The sequence below is a fragment of the Meriones unguiculatus genome, chromosome 1 (genome assembly GCF_030254825.1).
Source record: "Meriones unguiculatus strain TT.TT164.6M chromosome 1, Bangor_MerUng_6.1, whole genome shotgun sequence".
Lineage (NCBI taxonomy): Eukaryota > Metazoa > Chordata > Mammalia > Rodentia > Muridae > Meriones > Meriones unguiculatus.
This window is the reverse complement of record NC_083349.1, coordinates 195719227-195733869: the sequence shown is the minus strand read 5'-3', so window position 1 is coordinate 195733869 and position 14643 is coordinate 195719227.

The following is a 14643-nucleotide window of genomic DNA, read 5'->3' as shown; positions in this document are numbered from 1 at the left end:
GCCAAACATTCAAGCACAGGAGTCTATGGGGGCCACACCCATCCAAGCACCGCAGAAGGTATCTGTTAGCCTTCTCCCGAAATCAGCTGGAGGCATTTCCTCAAGCTAGAGCACCAATGCGTGAACACTGTAAGAAAGGGTTCTCCCAGTAAGAAGCAGGAGTTAGCAGATAGCTCTTCAACAGACAAGGCGTGTCTCCCCGTGTGCTAGAGGGTACCCACAGCAGTGCCATTCCTTAACATGTCCTTTGTCATCTGTCCTTCTACAGACAACACCCTCCTCCAGAGCCAAAGTGCTACCATCTTCAGTTCTGCTGTGCCCACTGGCAAAAGATCACAGCCAGTAGAGCTGGGCCTGTTGGCCGTTCCCCTTCTCTCATTGAAGGTGGGCAGGCAGGGGCGCGTGGAAGCCTCACCTGACTATACACCTGCCCTCTGTAACCAGTTCCTTGAATATCTGCCTGAACTGCTTATGGCTTCGAGGTGGGAGATGGAGGGAGTAGAGCAGTGGTTCTCAACCTTCCTAACGCCGTGACCCTTTAATGCCATTCCTCATGCTGTGATCCCCAGCCATAATTTTTATTGCTGCTTCATAACTGTAATTTTGCTACTGTTATGAATCCTAATGTAAAAATCTGATATGCAGGATATCTGCTATGCAACGCCCATGGAAAGGTCATTTGCCTTTCCAGAGGGGTCATGGCCCACGGGTTGTGAGTCACTGGGCTGGAGACTCAGGTGGGGGAGGGCGGAGGGGACTCATCTGTGCAGGTGTGGGGAGGCCATCATCACAGCTGGCTGCAGCGACCTTCCACCATGGGTGCTTTAAAGGCACCCATGCTCCTGTAACCCTCTCACTCAGTGCTCTGTAAGTCTAGTGTGCTCCTGGGGTCCCAGGGGATCTTGGGGGAACTGCACTTGGCTTGTTGTTAGGACCTTAGGAGGAGGGGTAGATGCTGTTTATGTCTCTCCCAGGGAAGGGATTTTAACATCGTCCTTCTGTGTTTTCCCCCCTCACTCATGCTCCTGTGAACGGAGCTCTCCAAGGCTGATTGACGGATGGAGAATTCCTGATAGAAGAGAGCCAGAACATAGTAGGTCTGGATCCAAACGATCTTCGCTATTGCTTGCCTCCTTAAAGTCCACGCATGGCCCTCCTCTGTGCTTCCCTAACATCCTTATGACTTAGGTAAATCCTTCAGGGAGTGTAGCGGTAGATGCACAGATCTCGAGCTTCCACAAGAGCAAAGTCTAGACCTCAGCTGATAGCATCTGAGACTCATCACAGAGACTTCCCTGCTCTTCTGTAACCCACCCACTTGATGTTCCTGGTAAAGCATTTTTTTCAGGCCTTAATTCATGACATTCTTTATCCTGTTTCTATAAACACTTCAGTATATGCTCACACATTGGAACATGGCACTAGGCCTGGTCACTCGATTTTTTGGCTTCAGAATTAACTTCCCCCTCCCCCCATTCCCTTTGAGGTGAGGGCTGTGTTCTGAGCTGACACCCACACAAACTTGGTCTACCGAAAGTCTAATCTCAGGGTCTGACCCAGACCGTCTTCCTCTTTGGAAATCCGCCCTGCCAGCTGATCTGGATGTACCCAGCAGTCATCGGGGAAGAAGAAGCAGCTTCCTTCCAGAACACTGCAAGGCACAGCTATTGTCAGGTTTCACTGAGTGTCCTCTCTCAGTTCCTCTCAGTGTGTGTGTGTGTGTGACCAACCCATATCATACATGTGAAAATGAGAAAATGAGGCTCCTCTGGGCATGAGGAGCACCTGGCTATCCGATCATGAGGATTCAGGTAGGTCTCTTTTAGCCAGGAAGAGCTTTGTAAGGACTAGGTCAGTTCTCCATAAAATACCTATCAGGGAGCCTAGCTGTCCTGAGTGGCGTTCATCCAGAATTAAGCTCCTTTTTCTCTTTGGCATCTATCAACTTTTAAACAGTCTTCATAGTTGGGTAGATGCAGATTGAGCAGTTCTTTAGATGAACACAGGCACGTGGTTCGGCAGTTTCCTCGGAGTCCTTGCTGCTCTCCTCACAGGTATTGATTAGAAAGGAGTGACAGAGCTGCTTGATGTGTCTGGGGAGGCTGCCCACCTGCAGGTGCTGGCCGGCCTCGGCCACAGCTGCTGGTCCCCCGCCCCATGGAGCCAGCCCCGGTGGCCGTGCTTCTCCATAAACAGGCAAGAGCCCTCTGAAGCCCCAGGGGAGTTCCAGGGGCAAAACAGCCTCAGCTAGAGCTCCAGCAGAAATGCAGGCTCATTCCAGAAGAGGCCCCTTCACCCCTGCACAACATGGCTAACCCACGTCCACCCTGGGAGCGCCGACGCATGTTGGCTACCTGAAGGCAGAGGAGCCTGTGTTCTGCCTGTTCGGGCTGTGACTCCTTCCTCTGCTCTCCATTATCGGTACCCCACATAGCAACACCGACAGCCAATGGAAGTGCCCTGTGTCGCCTTCTGAGCCTCACAGTGTCTCCTTAAAGAAACACACACCTGGAAATGGAGTCTCTCAAAAGATTCCTGGATACTCTCCAGAGGAACCCTGGCAACATGCACAAACACCTTTTTATTTTCCAATACAGCAACAAATACTTTCGACCTTTCTTCTCACTGGGACCAGGTTCAATACGCTTTCAGGTGTCAGTTTTCAGGGTTTGGTAGTGGACAAATGTGAATGATCAGCACATGTAATTTCCATGGGCACTATGAGTGTAGGGAAATGTTCCTGGAGTTATCTTCAAAATGAAGGAATTTTAAGCTATGAAGATGGGAAAAATCTCCATGGAAGAGAGAAAGGATGAAAGCGATAGATGAAGGCTGGGGCCTTAAAAGTAGGGTGATCATGTAATTTATTCTCAAATTGCAACACCTTTAAAAGTGACAGGGAGCCGTGGTAGGTAATGAGCCTGAAATGTAGACCATGATTGCATTGAACACATAAGGGCACGTGGTTATCCTAATACCAGAGCTGTCTATTGAGGGGGCTGCTGAGCATTTCTGCTGTTTGCACAGCCATGACGCTAGTTTTGTGACGGTAGGATGGCCCAGGACATGATGCCTTCGGTAGCCCTCACTGGGAGCCCCTTGTGCACTGAAGTTTCTGGAACATGTCTTTTGTGGCTAGCCAAGGTCTGCCTCACTCTGCTCATCTTCATCCTTCCACGGGGACAAGGAAGGGATGGAGAAGGCAAAACAGATGTGTGCATGTGAGCCAAATGTCCAAGAAGACAATCATCAGAATAATCATATCAATTGTTGAGCTAGAGCTACGGTTCTATGATAAACATACACCTCTTTTTTCTTCATGTGAAATGAAACTAACCATCATCCATATATTCTCCCATTCCAATTAAAAAAATATAGCTTAACCCAGCCTCGAACTCTCTATGTAGCTAAGGATGACCTTGAACTTCTGATTCTCTGGCCTCCACCTTGCCAGTGCTAAGATCTCAGGTGTGCAGCACCATGCCCTGTGTACATGGTGGTACACACAGAACCCAGGGTTTGTTCATAATAAGCAGGCAGTCTGCCAACAGGGCTACTCCCCGAGCGCTTTGATGTTCCCTTTGTTTCCTACCCAGTCTCTTTATTCAACGTCTTCTTTGTCTCCTGAGATCTTCATCCATGTTTACAATAAAACAAATAAAAAATAGTCCCAATAGCTGTTTCAACAGCTGTCTAGAAGAGCATACAGAGATGGAGCGCCGAGCAGGTCAGCCTCCTCTCTGACTCTCTAACCCTGTGTAACCCAGACTCCTCCCGGCCCCACCCCTTCCTGTTTCAGACCAGACTGAAAAGTGAACCCTCATTTGATCTGAGTCAGCGTGGTTTACTCAGGTTCAAATGAACAAGGCCATTCTGCTTGCCAGAGAGCTCCAAGAACCAAATGAAAGTTGGTTAAAACCAGTTTAAATTGGTTCCAAGCAGGTCGAACCCACCCTCCCTAGATCCAGCTTGAGAAAGGTAGCCTAAACAGGAAAAATGGTTCCAGGGGGAGACAGAGCTGGTTCAGCTTAGACGGCCCGACTGAGACCAGATAACACTTCACCCACCCTACTCTGTGGGCTCCACGTGGTGAGGGCAGATGGCAGTTCTGAAAGGACGCTGGGCGTGGCCCACATGGCTGTCTAACGTGAGAGGTAAAGGGTGTAAAGTGATTCTCAACAGAGCAAACAGACTCCAAATGAAGCTAGTTTAAAATCACATATATCATAGCAGACATCTTTAAACTCTCTCAGATAGGATCCGATTTCAATAGCTTACCCTGGCTGATTAGAACCAGCTTTGACCAGTTTAAGCCAGCTTGATTGATCTAGCAGCATTGCCAGATGGTTTCACAAATACTTCAATTATATATTTACTATGCAGGAAAGGTGCGGCTGGATTAATAATGTTATTCTACCGTATGCCTTTTCTGGCGCTGAGGATGGAACTTGGAACTTCAAACGTGCTGTCTCCACACTAAGCCTCACCCAGTCTTATCATTTACATTTTGCTTTCATCGATTATTGAAATACAAAGTTACCTAGAGAGGTGTATTTACAGGCGTCTGGTCTCTGGACGTCCCAAGAAGACCCAAACCACAGATGCTAATTTCCTTGTATAAAATGGAACAGTATTTGCATATTTGCATGTACATTCATATGTAACCTCTAAGTTAGCTCTTACATTATCATACATAATGCATATCAGCTACACAGGTGTTGAAGAGGTCTGCTTAGGGCATGACAGAATCCTGTACATTATCAATATAGACACAACTTAAAAAAACATTTCATTTATTTTTGATTGTGTATGTCTGTGTGGGAGTCTGTGCCGGTGTGCAGGTGCCCTCAGAGGACAGGATAGGGCATCACAGGATTCCTTGGGGTTCCTGCTGCAGGTGGCCGTGAGCCCCTGATGTGGGTTCTGGGAACTGAACAACTGAGCACTAAGGGCTTTTAAGTGTTGGACCACTTTCAGCCCCAGATACAACTTTTAGTGTTTCCGAAGAGGTGGAAATTGTGGAGATAGACTAGGTTCCTGTTCTTCCCCTCTCTGGCTCCCCATATAGATATAATTCAAAGCAGGGTGTTGGGTCTGAGTGTGGTGGTTCAGCAGGTGGAGTCATGTGCTGCCAAGCTTGACACCTGAGTCAACCCCAGAGAGTCAAATGATGAAAGGAGAAAACTGACTCCTGAAAACTGCCCTCTGACCTCCACCAGTGAACTGTCGGCCCCTCTATCAATCTATCAATCAATCAATCAATGTAATTAAAAGTCTTTATTAGTAGGTGTGGTGACACCTACTAATGGCACTAATCCTAGCACTAAGAAGCTGAGGCAGGAGGATTACAAGTTCAAGGGCAGTGTGAACTGCATACTGAGACCCTGTTTGTCTTTTTATTTAATCTAAAGGCTCCTCGGTGATTCAGCACATAGTTTATTATGTCTGCTGACTTAGAGATTCCTTTTGACACTAAAATGCTTTTTCCTCAAGTCATTTCTTACACTGCTTACTAGCCCAAGTTTTAATCAGCTTGGGAGAAATTTTTTTTCCCAAAACTACTTTTCCCCCTTAATTATGTAGAGATGGACTTCCTTCCGTGGAAGAAAACACTGTGTCCATGTGCTGGCCTTCTCATGGAGATGTTTTTGGGAAACGTTTTCTTTTCATGGGAACAACACAGTTGAGTGACTTCACCCAAAGTAATTCATGACGCGCCAAAGTCCAAGACAGGACAAAGAGAAGTGATTCTTGAGGGCCAAGAGGACGCTGTGTACAGAGTCACTCTGAAAATAAATTGGCCCCTGCTCAACAGCCCTTTCATAATCCCAGTGCACATGAAGTTCCGGGGAAACCTTTTCAGATTTCTTTATTCAGAGTTTTTGAACTAAAACCTTCAGGGAACTCCATAGCTTGTAAAGGGTCGCAGACCCCACCCGCCCCCCGCTGACTGGCAGGTGGAAATGAATTCAGAGTCACATGACCACTTAGGAACCATGGACTAGTAATGATGCTTATTTATCAGAAGTGGAGAGAAAAGGTATAGAGACTGAACAGGTTAAGGTATGATCCGACTCCCATTACAAATGAAGTGGGAGGAGAATGCACACCAATCACAGTTTGAGCAGATATCCTTTCCAGACAGAAAGAAAATATTGGACTTTGTGTTTGAAAACCAGATACCTACCAGCTCTCAAACCAGGTCTAATCTGATCAAACTTGTTTAAACAATTCTCAGCAAATACAATTTTTCTTTAGTTGTTTAAACTGGTTACAATTAAATTAAAATGAAACCTGCCTTTTAATGGTTCCACAGTGACCTTCAGGAAGGGCAAGTCTTGGCCAGACTGGATAAAACTCCCGACTCCTACTCGGTCCCCACTACCCACACGGCCCCTTTTCCCTGGTGGCAGATGCGCTTCAGGCCTGGCTGCAGCAGTCGGTTTGTGCTTCTCTGACACCCCAGCTGTGCCACACCCACTGGGAGGGAATGTGCGTCTGCTGTTAGAGAGAGGGCAATGCGCGTCAGTAAAATGCAGGTGGCTGTTGGTATTCTGCTTTGTTCCTGCTAGCCTGTCTGTTTGCACTGTTACTGAATAAGAAGTTCCAAATCCGTAACATTTGTTATAGATTTGTTACCTATCCACTCAGTTCTGTCTGTTGTGGTAGTTTTTATTGTCAATTTGATACCAGCTAGAATTGTAGGCTTAGATTTTTCACAAAACGTACTTTATTTGGGGTTCTTAAACACCTTTACCTCCCTTCCAGCCCCCTGACCTTAGATAGGAGACTGCAGACCTCTTTTATCTACTTCCTGCTAATTAGGGTCAATGGGTCTTTAGGGGATTGCCAAACTCAGTAGTCAGGATACCAGCAGTCCAAAGGCCTGACTCCAAGCTGCAAGACTCAGTGGGATTGCCTGGAGGTGTTCTCTGGAACGTTTCTCTCTGTGAAGTCAAGTGTGAAAGCACTAAGATCACCACAGCGATGTCGATCCAGAAGGCAGAGCCTCACTGTGTGTGGCCTCTATGTATCTCCTCTCCTCAGAGTCCACTCACAGATGTTCTCAGCTGGCCAAAGTCATGTCCCTCCTAAAGAGAGCTCACAGCAAAACATCACGTGCCTTCTCACAAGCCAGCCTTCATCACGTGCCCGGCTAGCAGCAAAAGGCCATGTGACAAAACGGACTTGTCAAGGAAACCAGGACCTTCCACCTCATCGAGTCACTTGGGAAGAGGGCACCTTCAGGTCAGAGTGACCAGTGCCACATCTGTAAGAGGTGGTCTCCAGGGGTCACTGTTAAGGGAGGGCCAGCCCACTGCAGGAGGAACCATCTTTAGGCGGTAGCCCGAGAAATGAAGACCAAAGACACTTTCTAAGGGGAGGGAAGGTAAGAACCTTCAGGCTACCACATACTGCCTAGAAGAAATGTTAGGAGAACATTTTCACAGTGAAGGGAAATGAGATGGTAGAGGGAAATTTGTATCAACAGTAACAAGGAAGGAGGAACAGTTGATGTGGTAAACAGTTTTCTAAGTTCTTTTAAAGAACTTAGATTTTTCAGAAGAAAGGAAGATACAAGTTCTGGTCTTAAGTCATGTGCTTAAGGAAGTGAATGACTTTGGCCTTTTGTACAGGTTAGAAGCAATACATAGCAGCTATTGGCATGTAAGAGGAATTATGCAGGGGCATCCATTCGCTATGGGTGGGGGCTATTTTAGGATCTGGCCATCAGATTTGGCAGGAAAAAGACAAGATACAACTACCTACTTTCTATAAAACTTATTTTACTTAAAAATTTTTTTGACAGAGAATGATGTAGCCCAAGTTGGCTCATGATTATCTTGCTTCAGCACAGTGATAGGATTACAGGCATACACTACCCTGGATAAGAGACTCACTTTAATACAATTGTGTGTGTGTGTGTGTGTGTGTGTGTGCGCACACACGCATGCCATGGTGTGTATGCATACGGGTTAGAGGACACTTTGGGGTATCCCTTCTCACCTTCCGTGGTGTTGAGGCAGGGTTTTTCTGCCCTGGGTACTCCAGGATAGCTGCCTGGGAGCTTCTAACGATTGACCTCTACCCACCTCCCATCTCACTGAAGGCATGCTGGGCTTACAGGTCCGTGCCTCACATCCATCTCTTTACACGGGCTCCAGGGAGCCACCTCACGTCATCAGGCTTGTGTGGGCTTGTTTTTGCCAGCCGGAGCAAACCTTCTCAGGCTTGGATGTGTAATTGCTGATTGACAATGTTTTTCTTTTAGCACTGGACATGGAATTCTGAATTGACAGATCTTTCTTTCAACACATTACAAGTGTTATTTATGTCTTCTTTCTGCTTTCATGGTTTGCTGAAAATAAACCTCAGTCATTGAGTTATTGCTTCCTGTGTGAAGCAAGTCATTTGGTTGCTTTCAGAAATATTTTGATTTTGGCTTTCGTCACTTTGATTTCTAATGTGTGGGTTCCTTTGATTTTATTCAGTTTTAGAATCACTGATCATCTTCAACATCTCTGTTTACTCTTTTAAACATTTTTGTGAACTGTGAGAAGTTACTCTAGCATGGTGGCTTATATTTTTTTTTTCTCCATTCAACACCTTCCTCCCAGTTTCTCTCCAGCAGAATTATATCATAAGATAAGTCTTATATACTTGGGTTTTCCCCACAGGTCTCTGAGACTCTATTTTTTTTTTAATGTTTTTAGATTTTTCCTCTATTGTTAAGAAATGATTAGATCACTTCAATATTTTCTATTAATATGTCTTTAACTTAATTTCCACTCAATGAATTGTGTTTGTTTGTATGTCTTCGTGTGTGTTTGTGCTTGTGTGTCCATGTGTCCATGTGGAGGCCAGAGGTCCATGTCAGGTGTCTTCCTCCGTCACTCTTCACTTCTGTTTTTTGAGACTTGGTCTTCCACTGAGTCTGGAGCTCACGGATTCACTTCCACTGGCTGACCCATGAGCTCAGGGAACTGGCGCTGGGATTACAGCTGCCTAGTGCTGCATCCAGCTGTTTATCTATTTATTCATTATTTAAATATTTTTCATTCAATATTTTTTATCTTAGTTTTTTTTCCTGTCCCCCTTCCCTTCCCTAGCCTTCCTAACTTCATGCTTTCTTTCTCTCTGTGTCAAATAAAGCAACTCCCCAAATTAAAAAATCAAAACAGACAAAAACAAGTAAGAAAAAAAAAACAAGGCAAAAATCATTCACAAAACTCCATAGTTTGTTTTGTGTTGAGCAGCTGCTCCTGAGGCTGGGCCCTGCCCTGGAGTGTGCCTGGTAAACTCAGTGTCTGTCAAGTCACTGGAAGAGGCTGCTTGTCAGTTGCGAATGGCTTCTTGGTTCGGGTCTCCATGCTGGATGTTGCCTAGTTTGACCCTGATTGATCTTGGTTACACCTGCTTTTTACGTGGTGCTGGGTCCACATGTGAGTCCTTGAGCTCAAAGAGAAGCACTCTACTATCTGTGACACCAGCACTCCTGAGGTGGAGGTTTAAGTTAGTGTGACTTTTTAATTAAAAATTTTCCACTTAGTTTGTGGTTAAGTTGTTTTTGTTGTTGCCTTTTATTAAAAAAATTCTCTTGGAATATTCCTCTTTATTTCATGCAGTGTGGTTATTCTACTTCCTGACTGATAATTCCAGCTTCTTTATGTGGTAAGGGTGGGCATCTCTTGCTTATCTATTTTCTTATCAGGACTTTAATGGTTCTTTATATGATGAATAATTTTGGATTACATTGTGACAGTTTAGCTTTATTTCATCTCCCCCTCTGTGTGTAATGTATGCGTGTGTGTTCCAGTGGGTGAATGTGGTGTGTGTTTCTGTGGGTGTGGGCATATACACCTGCACGGATCCCTTATGGGGAACAAGAGCAGATACAGACAGATGGGAAGGGTGGGGATGCGCTGCACCAGGCACAGGCATGCTTCCGGGGACTGACCTCGCCAACAAAGCCCAACCTCCTAAAACCCCGTTCAGCATGAACTCATCAGTGGATTAACCTGTCAGCAACATTAGAACCCTCGTGATCTAGTTACCTCTGGATAATAAGGTAAGACTGGTTGTGGGCTAAGCCTCAGGGACACTTCATACACAAACAAAAGTGCAGGAGGAAGATCACTCTGGTTGAAGGGAACTTTAATTCTTTTCTTCCCCACTCAACCCGCTACAATCCGTTTTATTATTTATTCACTCTTTGAGAATTTCTAATTGCATTGATTGCTCTTCCTTACTCCTTTTCTGGACTTGCTCATTCCTTTTGCTTTCTAAGCTTTGTCTTTGAGGCAGTGTCTCACTGTTGTCTAGGCTGACCACAAATCCTGAGCTAACATGGTCTTCCTCAGCTTCCTGAGTAGCCAGAACCACAGGCACATGCCACACCTGGCTTCCTATGCCTTTTTTTTTTTTTTACAGACTTAATTCACTTTAGTTTTCTTGTATAAAAACGCTTGTGTGGTAGCCATAGCTGGAGCCTGGATTCTCTGAACAGAGACTCTGGTGGGGGTTTTAGAGACGGTCAGTAATTCCTAATAAGAAGACGTGGTAATGACAGTCTCTTTCCAGAGGTGTGTAGGGAGTGGGGGGGGGGGGGAGGGAGTCAGTTAGCTGTGGATCTTGGAGATGGGCATCAAAGGTAGCCTTGGGAAGGTTGCCCAGGGTGGCAGTGCAGCCCCTGGCTGGCATGGAACAGTCATCAGCATCCAGCAGCAGCAGCAGCAGCTTCTTGGGCACAGGAGCAGCGACAATGCCAGTGCCTCTAGGGGCAGGAATGAGACGCAGGAACACAGAGCCACGGTGGCCTGCACAGAGCATAGCGGGGCTTGCCAACCCTGTTCCCCAGCAGCCTCTCTCACAGGGACAAGGGAAAACTTGGCCAGGATGACGGATGGCCCCTGGGGTGGCAGTGGCTACCTCCTGGGAGCACTTCACACCATACCAACATGGCCATCGTAGTCCCTAATAGTGACAAAAGCCTGGAACTAGTCCACATGCCAGCTTGGCTCTGCTTCTGCACTGGCATGATCTTTAGAGCCTCATCCTTTAGGGGTGCACCCAGGAAAAGTCAATAATCTCAGATTTCTTGATGGATCGAGAGAGCAGGTGGCTCTCCTCCATGGACTTGACCTTCACATCTTTAACCAGGTGGCCTAGCGTGGTGATGGGCCTCCACTCCTTGTCTTGTAGGTCCCTCCATGAGACCCACAGCCTCCTTATGCCTTTAAAACCAGTGGTGAGCCAGTTCAGTGAGTATATGTACTTGCTGCCAAGCCTGATGACCTGAGTTCTATCCTCGAGACCCACATGATATCCACATGATAGAAGCAAACTGACTCTGAAAAATTGTCCTCTGTCCACTTCAGATAAGCCCATTCCTGCAGACAAAAATAAATATTATAATAAATAAATATGATAAACAAATAAAACAGTCAATCAGTATGTGGAAAATGATCTTAGTTTATCTAAAAGACATGTATTGTCCTCCAGAGTGTCACTTAAAAGACTCTAGTGATACCAATACTGCTTTCATATAGCCTGCAACCATTGGGCGTTTAGAAGGAGAACTAGCAGGTGGTTTCCCACTCACAGTGTTCCTAGACCTAGGGCTTGGCTGCTCTTTACTCAATGGCAGCGGCTGGGAGCAGAGAGGCCGTGAAAAGGACATCAGCCTTGTCAACCCTGAGCCAGCATCCTGAGATGGGAACGGACAGGGTCCGTAAAAGTTCATCTCTCTGAACTTATTTACAAAGCAGTATGTGTGCATGTATGTGGGGGGGCAGGTGTGTGTGGGCATGCTCATGCGTGTACTTAGGGGTAAAGGAAGGGCCAAGAATCAGCCCTACCACCCTCTGCCTTCTTCCTGTCACACATGGTTTCTAACTGAACCTGGAGCAAGGCTGGTAAGTCCCAGTGATCCTCCTGTCTCTGACTCCCACAGTGCTATGGGACAGCGTTGGACTTGGCTACACATAGTTTTGTACATGGACGCCGGGACTTTAAACTCAGGTCCTCTGGCTTATGCAGCCATTGCTTTTATTAGCCATCTCCCCAGTCTCTAATGGGCTTCTATCGAAATGAAAGGAGGAACAGTAAGACTTCATGTTGAAGCAGGGCGTGTTGGCACACACCTGTAATCTCAGCACGCAGGGAGGCAGAGGCAGGCAGATCTCTGTGAGTTCAAGGCCAGCCTGGTCTACAAAGTGAGTCCAGGACAGCCAGGGCTACACAGAGAAACCCTGCCTCGAAAAAACAACGAAAGACTTTATGGTGAATATTTGTGTTTATTGCCCAGGGCATGTGCCTCCTTTTTGTTTGTGGGACACCTTAATCCCCATCTTCTTGCGGCTAGTTCCTGCGTATTCCTTAGAAGCCATGGTACTTTCCTTCAAGTTAGACCTCCCAGCAGTTAACGTGCTTTGTGTTCGTTAATGCATGGGATTAACAAACAAGGAAAAGAATTACAACTGTTGATAGTACATGAATGTTACCAGGTGCTTGAGGTTCCGTGAGTCAAAAGAGAGATTACGTAGCAGCTCACATCCTCATAATGTCGTTACAGCTACTCTTGAGCATTAAGAACGCTGAGCAAAAGGGAAGGGATGGACCTTGCAGGAGTGGTTTTCACGAGGAGCTGCCACTCACAAGGATGCCTCTAACAAGAAATGTTTGGGGATAAGCAGCTCTCCAGCTCTGCCTACAGCAGCCAGACATGCTACTGCTTATTCCGTTCTGGCACCATGGACCGGGAGTCAGCCTCAGACCCCAGCAATATGGCTCAGTTTCACAAGACTGTCTCCACTTTAGACGCCAATCACAAGGGTGAGTAACCATAGACCAGGCTTCCCGTAACTGCCCTCCTCAGGTTCAGCAATTTTCTAGGGTGGCTTACGGAACTCAGGAAAACACTGTCTTTAAATTTTCCATCTCATTAAACAGGGTATGTATAACATCCAGAGAGGAACCGAGGAGAAATGGGCTCCTGTCCCATTAAAATAGGGTTGTGCTATCTTTCTGTCGTGTGAATTCATTCACCAACTTGGAAGCTCAGCAAATCTCATCGTTCAAGGCCTTTTCTGCACCTGCCCTCTGTCTCCCCATCTTTCCACCCCACTCCTGGAAGTATGCAAGAAGGCTAAAAGTTTCAGCCTTCAAATCATTTGGCTTCGTTAGAGAACAGCCCCAACCCACACTCTATCTAAGGGCCCTCCCTGAAACAGCATTAGTCTAAATTCAGGTGTGTAAAAGAGGCTAACTACAAATGACAAGGGCACCACTATTCCTCTGGAAACGCCCCAGATTTTAGGCACTGTGTGCCTGAAACCAAGAGAAAAACCCAAATGTTACCCACATCACTCTATTTTGTGATTCTGCCATTAGAGACTCTCCCAGAGAGAATTCCCCAGGGGGGAAAAATCACTCCGACACTGAACCAAAAATCTGCCTGGCTCTATGCTACCCCAGCTGTCTCCCTGGCTTTCAGAGTTCCCTTTCATACTAATGGGGGCAAATCAGTGGTCCAAAAGGCCGTGCAAACTCTGAGAGGCCGAGCCTGACAAAGAAGATGACTTCCCCTCACCCAGATTGGGAGTTCATCATTGTGAGATATAGAATATGGAAAAACAGGGCCAAATGTGATGGGACATGCCTGAACTCTATGCATTTCTGAGGCAGGAGAATTCTAAGACTGGCTGAGCTGGGCTATAGTACTTCTCTGCTAGCCAGGGTTAATTGCAAATCCATATCTCAAAACCTAAAAGGAAAACTGAGGTTTTGGTGGAATGGGTATTGATATATTTGTAACCACCACGCTGTATTTAAAGAGGCTCCCAAAATATCCAGTAAACGGGGATCTAGAATGGGGATTTCAAAGGTCAGATTGATGGAGCTATCACTATTAACTAATCTCTTATATTGACTTCAAAAGACAATGCTAGCTTGGGAGATGGCTCCTGGGTAAAGGGCTTTATGTGCAAGCATGAGGACGTGGGTGTGGATCCCGAGAGCCCGTCTAAAAGCCCAGGCATACATCTGTGACCACAGTCCTGGCGTGGTGAAGACAGGAAGATCTTCAGGGCTCCACGGCCCGTCTAGAGAAATTAACAAGTTCCAGGCTCAAGGAGAGATCCTGTTTCAAAAACAATTGAAGAAGTCACCCAACAGCAACGTCTGGGGCACACACATGAACACACATGCACAGGAACCAAAGTGCTTATCTGTGCTGATGTTCCACACGAGCAAGGTGAGACCAAACCAACTGTTCACCTGCAGTCTGGGGAACTGGAGTGATAACGGCGGGCTTTCCCCGATAGACTGGTTTCAACCGGCATAATGACGGCATTCTTTGTACCTCAGCAGTAAAGTAATGAGGAGCAACATGCAGTAACTTGATGTCCAGCAGCAGCTGTGTGCACTATTGTCCTGTCCCCATGATGCCACAGTCTGAGGTCAGTGACTTGAGAAGAGCTATTGTTCTTCCGGCTGTAGCCATCTGTGCCATTTCACTCAGCAGACACTCATCTAGTCCGTGGAATAGAGTATGGCCTGATTTTAGTGCAGAGGAAAGCCAACCACGCCAACAAATAAAACACTCGACTATGCTTTACCAAGTTAAATTTTCGTGCTTCGACC